At 45.0% G+C, this 8,134-nt stretch overlaps 1 protein-coding gene across 2 annotated transcripts in view; it reads left to right on the top strand.

Moving 5' to 3' along the window:
* HSD17B2 (hydroxysteroid 17-beta dehydrogenase 2) overlaps positions 1-1,405 on the top strand; it is a 23,714-nt gene extending 22,309 nt beyond the window's left edge. For both annotated transcript variants that reach the window (XM_070761905.1, XM_070761906.1), the window contains exon 6: positions 1-1,405. This exon is cut by the window's left edge and continues 2,101 nt beyond it. The gene's annotated coding sequence lies outside the window, so the exon portion shown is untranslated.
* Positions 1,406-8,134: the final 6,729 nt, after the last annotated feature.

The following is an 8,134-nucleotide window of genomic DNA, read 5'->3' as shown; positions in this document are numbered from 1 at the left end:
AGGGAGGGAAGAACATAACAACATAAGAAGAGCCATGCTGAATCAGGCCAAAGCCCATCAAGTCCAGCATTCTGTGTCCCACAGTGGCCCACCAATTGTCCATGGGGCACTTGAGCAGAAAGAGAAAGCAAAACCTTCCATTTCCCTTGACCCCCAACAAATGGGACCCAAGGGAAGCCAACGTAGAGGCGGCACATGGACATCCATTTCAATAACCAAGAGGAGGAAGGAAGGAAGGAAGGTAGGAAGGAAGGAAGGTAGGAAGGAAGGAAGGAAGGAAGGTAGGAAGGAAAGAAGGAAGGAAGGAAGGAAGGAAAGAAGGAAAGAAGGAAGGAAGGAAAGAAAGAAGGAAGGTAGGAAGGAAGGAAGGAAGGAACGTAGGAAGGAAGGAAGGAAGGTAGGAAGGAAGGAAAGAAGGAAGGAAGGAAGGAAGGTAGGAAAGTAGGATGGAAGGCAGGAAGGAAGGAAGGAAAGAAGGAAGGAAGGAAGGAAGGAAGGAAGGAAGGAAAACTCAGCATCTTTTGTGATATCACAACACTAGCCTGACCCATGTGATTTCCAGCTGCTGGAAAATGGGGAAAAAATACAAAACAAGCCCCACCTTCCACTAAATAAATAAAGGTTGCCCATTCTAGCATGCTGAGCACTGGGTTTTAGCCCAATTGTCGACAGGCAGTGATATTCCGGCATTAATTACTCAAGGATGCTTGGTCAGAGATGACTCACCATCATGCCACAGTCTGCTGACCAGTTGCAAGAAGCCAAGAGGATCATTTATGAAAAGAAGCAACGGATGAAACAAAAGATGAGGAGAAAGGCTGGAGAGTGAATATAAAATTTGCAATGCATATTCGGGATGCTGCCTATCTTGGATCTTAATCAAGGGGAATATTTGCAGCTCTGGCTTGAAGTGAGGGGTCTTTGGTGTTCTCACAGCTTGGCACAAACTAGGTAACACCAACAACATTGATGATATTACCTAGTTGGATAATGAAATGTCTGCCTGAAAACCACCAAGCTCAGAGAACATCCAAGGACCACCACTCATGTCGACAGGAAGTGTCAGCTGTCACGTGTACTTTTGTGTCCCTCCTTTGTTCAAATCACGTTTGTGTAAATAAACATAACTCCACTTCAAGAGTTTTCCAAATGTGCTCAGAGAATGGCTGTGAACTCTCCATTGGCAATGACTTTGTATCCGCAATCCTAATTGTAACCTGGCTTGGTGATTGAGATGTTTGTATGCCTACGAAGCTAGAGTTGGTTCTGTTGTTTGGGACGTTGTCCATTTGTTTGGGTTGTTAAGGATGTGCTGAATGAAATGATGTAAAAGCAAAGCATGAGGTGGCCATAACAAGTGTTCCCTTGGTCCGTATCATAATAAACATGTATTTATTACATTTTATACTTGATCTTCAGCTTCTTGAGAGATAATAGCAAATCCTACAGCCCTTGGCCAGCCAACTTTAAACCACCCAACACAAAAGAGATTGGGAGAGATAAATAGGCATGTGAAAGGGGAAATCATGTCTGATTTTTAGTGGAGTGGGCCATGGGAAGCTTCTTCGGTTGAATGGGGACTTGAATTCATGTCTTTCCCAGTCCAATATTGTCACACTACAATATCAAATGCCATCTCTGACAATGGCAGTCTGAAAAGCCTCCAGCGATGAAGCACCCACAACTTCCAAAGGCAACTTCTGGTCAATGGTTCTCGCTGTCAGAAAATGTGTCCTTATTTCCAGGTTGAAATTCTCCTTGACCACATTCCATCCATTATTCCTTGTCTGGCCTTCGGGTGCTTTGGAAAACAGCCTGACCGTCTCCTCTCTGTGGCAGCCCCTCAAATATTGGAAGGCTGCTCTCATTTATTTTTTATTTATTTATTCATTTGTCCAATACACAAATACATAGGAAGAAAAATGGACATGTAATAATATATATAAGGGTAAAAGTGAACTTAGAGGAGAGGATATATGAAAGGAAGAGAATATATATGATAAGTGAGAGAAAGGAAAGACAATTGGACAGGGGACGAAAGGCACACCAGTGCACTTATGTACGCCCCTTACTGGCCTCTTAGGAACCTGGAGAGGTCAATCGTGGAGAGTCTAAGGGAGAAATTATCTCCCCTAATCCTTCACTTCAGTAGCCAGGCTCAGTTCCCGAAACTGTTCATGGTATGTTTAAGCCTCCAGTCCCCTAATCCAGTGTTTCCCTACCTTGACAACTTGAAGATATCAGGGCTTCAACTCCCAGAATTCCCCAGCCAGCAAATGCTGGCTGGGGAATTCTGGGAGTTGAAGTCCAGATATCTTCAAGTTGTCAAGGTTGGGGAACACTGCCCTAATCATCTTGGTTGATCTTCTCTGCACTTTTTCTAGAGTCTCAATTACTTTTTTAATAGTGTGGTAACCAAAACTGAATGCAGTACTGTAGATGTGGTCTTACTAAGGCTTTATAGAATGGTATTAGTATCTAACTAATAGTGGAAGTGATGTGCCGGTGTCTGGAGGCTGTTTGGGCCTTGATGGGTGTCAACAGACTCAAACTCAACCCTAATAAGACGGAGTGGCTGTGGGTTTTGCCTCCCAAGGACAATTCCATCTGTCCATCCATCAACCTGGGGGGGGAGATTATTGACCCCCTCAGAGAGAGTCCGCAACTTGGCCGTCCTCCTCAATCCACAGCTCACATTAGAGAAACCAGGTTCGCCTGTGACCGGGACTCACTGCTCACAGTCACTCATGCCCTCATCACCTCGAGGCTCGACTACTGTAACGCTCTCTACATGAGGCTACCTTTGAAAACTGTTCTGAAACTTCAGATCGTGCAGAATGCAGCTGCGAGAGCAGTCATGGGCTTCCCAAGGTATCCCCATGTTACACCAACACTCCGCAGTCTGCATTGGTTGCCAATCAATTTCCGGTCACAATTCTAAGTGTTGGTTATGACCTATAAAGCCCTTCATGGCATCGGACCAGAATATCTCCGAGACCGCCTTCTGCTACACAAATCCCAGCAACTGATTAGGTCCCACAGAGTGGGCCTTCTCCAGGTCCTGTCAACTAAACAAGGGGGAAGAGCCTTCTCTGTGGCGGCCCCGACTCTCTAGAACCAACTCCCCCCAGAGATTAGAACTGCCCCTACCCTCCTTGCCTTTCGTAAACTCAAAACCCACCTTTGCTGTCTGGCATGGGGGAACTGAGATATCTCCCCCAGACCTATACAATTTATGTATGGTATGTTTGTACGTATGTCTGCTTAATAATGGGTTTTTAAAAATATTTTAAATTGTAAATTATTAGATTTGTTATGAACTGTTTTATTCTGTTGTGAGCCGCCCCGAGTCTACGGAGAGGGGCGGCATACAAATCTAGTAAATAATAATAATAATAATAATAATAATAATAATAATAATAATAATAACAACAACAACAACAACAACAACAACAACAACAACAACAACTTGATTTTGATTGCATCCCTCTTAGGCAGTGATGGGCTACCAAATTTTTTACTACCACACTGTGGGCATGGCTTATGCATTTTGTTTCAACATCTTTCAGTGCAAATTGGATGCTCTGGGGTGGAGCTCCAAATTTTGCTACCAAAACTGCGTTCCTGACCGTTCCTGTATGAGCCCATCACTGCTCTTAGGATTGTGTTGGCTTTTTTGGCTGCCGCTGCACATTGCTGGCTTATATTTAAGTTTTTCAAACTTTATATTTAAGGAAATCAACTCCATAATTTTTAGTAAAAGCAAGCGGTAGGGTTGATTAAAAAAAAAAACAGAAAAAAGATACCGCAAAATAATTTTCAATTAAATAATATCTTAAGGCAGCAGAGCGGATATTGCACAAGTATTGAATTTTTAAGTTGTTGGTTACATTGGCGCAGGTAAAAAGTGTCGTCCCAGAAATGAAGGATCAAAGAGACAAAGTGGGGGGGGGGGAGAGAGAGAATTTAGGTCACTTTGACCTAATATGTAATGTAGATGAATATATAAAAATTACAGGGCATGATGTGCTTTGGGCGCCAGCGGGGATCAAGGAAGAAGATTGTTTTCTGATAAAATAAATAACATAAACATCAAGATATTAGCAGGCTTTGGAAAGTTCATCAAGTGTTGCCTCCAGCCAGAGAGAACCAGATCTGAAGGCCAATTCCATTTTCTTAAGCCCAGAGCCGACATGCGCTGGCGTGAATGCGGAAATTTTCTTCATATGCATCATTTCCAACAAATGTTCCCAATGAGTTCCCAATTCACCACCTTCTGTTTCTGTCCAGCTTCCAGTTCTATTTTCTGTACGTCTTCCACACCTTTCTTTGTAATTATAAGTTTAGAAAACCGGATTCTGTTTACTGTCCAAACTTTAAAAGTTTCTGTTAAAGATGGATGATCTCTGGTGGGCCTGGGGGCATTCCTCTACCCTGGTGCTTCTTGACCTCTCAGTGGCTTTCTATACCATCGACGCTCCGAGCCTTCGGAGAGGGGTGGTATACAAATCTAATAAATAATAATAATAATAATAATAATAATAATAATAATAATAATAATAATAATAATCGACCATGGTATTTGGAATACTGTGTTCAGTGCTGGAGACCTCACCTACAAAAAGATATTGACAAAATTGAACGGGTCCAAAGAAGGGCTACAAGAATGGTGGAAGGTCTTCAGCATAAAACGTATCAGGAAAGACTTCATGGACTCAATCTGTATAGTCTGGAGGACAGAAGGAAAAGGGGGGACATGATCGAAACATTTAAATATGTTAAAGGGTTAAATAAGGTTCAGAAGGGAAGTGTTTTTAATAGGAAAGTGAACACAAGAACAAGGGGACACAATCTGAAGTTAGTTGGGGGAAAGATCAAAAGCAACGTGAGAAAATATTATTTCACTGAAAGAGTAGTAGATCCTTGGAACAAACTTCCAGCAGACGTGGTTGGTAAATCCACAGTAACTGAATTTAAACATGCGTGGGATAAACATATATCCATTGTAAGATAAAATATAGGAAATAGTATAAGGGAAGACTAGATGGACCATGAGGTCTTTTTCTGCCGTCAGTCTTCTATGTTTCTATGTATCCTTCTGCAATGGCTGGAGGTTTTGGGAGTGGGAGGCACCGTTTTATGGTGGTTCTCCTCCTACTTCTCTGGCCGATCGCAGTCAGTGTTAGTGGGAGGACAGAGGTCGACCCCGAGGCCCCTCATCTGTGAGGTTCCTCAGGGGTCGGTCCTCTCTCCTCTCCTATTCAATATCTACATGAAACTGCTGGGTGAGATTATCCGATGACATGGGGTGAGTTACCAACAATACACTGACAATACTCAACTGTATATCTCCACCCCATGTCAGTTCAGTGAAGCGGTGGAAGTGATTTGCTGGTGTCTTGAAGCCGTAAGGGTCTGGATGGGGGTTAACGGGTTAAAACTCAACCCTGACAAGACTGAGTGCTTGTGGGTCCTTCCTTATAAGACAATTCCATATGTCCGTCTTTGGTCCTGGGAGGAGAAGCAATTTCCCCCTTGGATAGGGTTCGCAACTTGGGTGTCCTCCTAAATCCACAGCTGAGGTTAGAACAACACCTCTCAGCTGTGGCTAGGGCGGCTTTTGCACAAGTTCGTCTTGTCTACCAGTTGCGGCCCTACTTTGACCAGGAGACACTCCGTGCAGCCACTCACGCCCTCATCACCTCTCGTCTTGACTATTGCAATGCGCTCTACATGGGGCTACCCTTGGAGAACGTTCAGAGACTTCAGCTGGTGCAAAACTGGGGTTGAAGAAATAACATTTAACAAATATTGTCCCTCGTTGACTGATTCAAACAAGGAAGCCTTCTAAGTTAACTGGAAACTAGGCTTCCCAAAATAAAATGGATGGACCTGGCCTAAAGACATACTTTAACATAGATTTCAGAAGGAGACAAGGAGGACGTATGGAGGGCCCACCATTTGGCTTCATGAACGGCCTTGTTCAAACAGAAACACAAGCACACACACACACACAGGGGATGCAATGGAACAAAAGAGATGTGGTGAGCATGCAGCATTGTACATTTTGTTAGATTGCATGAGTCAAAAAGAGGCCGTGGGAAATATTTACTGACCCCTCACATCCTGGACACAAACTGTTTCAACTCCTACCCTCAAAACGTCGCCACAGAGCACTGCACACCAAGACAACTAGACACAAGAACAGTTTTTTTCTGAACGCCATCACTCTACTAAACAAATACAGTGATCCCCCGCTCGTTGCGAGGGTTCCGTTCCAGGACCCCCCGCAACGAGCGGGTTTTCGCGAAGTAGCGCTGCGGAAGTAAAAACACCATCTGCGCATGCGCAGATGGTGTTTTTACTCCCGCAGCGCTAGCAAGGAGCCGAAGATTGGGGGCGGCGCGGCTGTTTTAAAACATCGCCGCTGGCATGGAGGGCTTCCTAGCAGCCCCCCAAACCCGGGTTGGGGGTCCGGGGGGTGCTGGCAAGCCCCCCATGCCGGCGGTGACGTTTTAAAACAGCCGCACGGCTTTCCAATGAGTCCCGAAGACAAACGTCAAACTTCCGTGTTTGTCTTCGGGACTCATTGGAAAGCCGCGCCGGGTGCAGGGGAGGGCTTCTCGCTCTCCCGCCAGCAAGAGGGGGAGCGAACGGCATGGGCAGGCTGCGGACAAGCCGTTCGCTTGGGCCGTTTCCCAGCTGAGTACTCAGCTGGGAAGCGGCCCGAGCGAACGGCGTGGGCGGGAGAAGGGCGCGCGAGCCGCGGGCGCGCGGGCAGGCAGGCTGCGGACAAGCCGTTCGCTCGGGCCACTTCCCAGCTGAGTACTCAGCTGGGAAGCGGCCCGAGCGAAGCGGCAGCAGCGAGGAGTTTGCGTGGGCGGTGGGGAAACTCCTCGCTGATGCCCGCCAAGAGGGGGAAGACCTAGGGAAGCCGCCCAGCAGCTGATCTGCCTGGCGCCATCTACGCATGCGTGCCCATAGAAAAAAAGGGCACGCATGCGCAGATGGTGTTCTGACTTCCGGGTTCAAAAATCGCAAATTAGCCTGTTCGCAATGGTCGGGGACGCAATAACCGGGGGATCACTGTAGTTCCCTCAACACTGTCAGACTTTCTACTAAATCTGCACTTCTATTCTACTAGTTTTTCTCATCATTCCATTTCCTCCCATGTTGACTGTATGGCTGTAACTTGTTGCTTATATCCTAAGATTTTTATTAATATTGCTTCTTCATTGCTTATTTGACCCCTATGACAATCATTAAGTGTTGTTCCACATGATTCTTGACAAATATATATTTTATTTTATGTACGCTGAGAGCATCTGCACCAAGACAAATTCCTTGTGTGTCCAATCACACTTGGCCAATAAAAATTCTATTCTATTCTATTGTTCTGCTTGCACCAATCTCAGAAAATCCTGTAGAAGTGAAGTGGTTTTTCCAGGGTATGCTTGGGGAAACCTTCTCCTTGGGAGAAACCTGCCCCATAAATTACGAGACCATTTAGCTTTTGAGCCAATAAAGAGTAATAGCAATAGCATTTAGACTTATTTATATCCCACTTCACAGTGCTTTACAGCCCTCTCTAAGCGGTTTACAGAGAGCCAGCCTCTTGCCCCCAACAATCTGGGTCTTCATTTGACCCACCTCGGAAGGATGGAAGGCTGAGTCAACCTTGAGCCTACTGAGATTCGATCTGCCAAACTGCTGGCAGCTGGTGATCAACAGAAGTAGCTTGCAGTACTGCACTCTAACCGCTGCACCACCAAGGCTCTTGAAGCAAAATCTATCTGTGGCTTATCAGTTCCTTTCCTTTCCTGTCTACGGAGATTCTCAGTCAACCAGGTCATGATTGTCTCAAAGGTGGTTTTTCAAGAGGCAGCTGGACGTTCTTTGAAAAAGTTTAATTTCTTCTCTGAGAAGCTTCTTCTGAAGAGCTGAAGGAAAAGAGGTAGCTGCTTCAATAATTAGAATTTTATTTGATTTTTTTAATTTATTTGTCCAATACACCATACACACTGAAGAGAATAAACATGTTATTTATTTATTCAATTTTATGCCGCCCTTCTCCTTAGACTCAGGGCGGCTTACAACATGTTAGCCATAGCACTTTTTAACAGAGCCAGCCTAT

The sequence above is a fragment of the Erythrolamprus reginae genome, chromosome 9 (genome assembly GCF_031021105.1).
Source record: "Erythrolamprus reginae isolate rEryReg1 chromosome 9, rEryReg1.hap1, whole genome shotgun sequence".
Lineage (NCBI taxonomy): Eukaryota > Metazoa > Chordata > Lepidosauria > Squamata > Dipsadidae > Erythrolamprus > Erythrolamprus reginae.
This window is presented reverse-complemented; position numbering and strand designations above follow the sequence as displayed.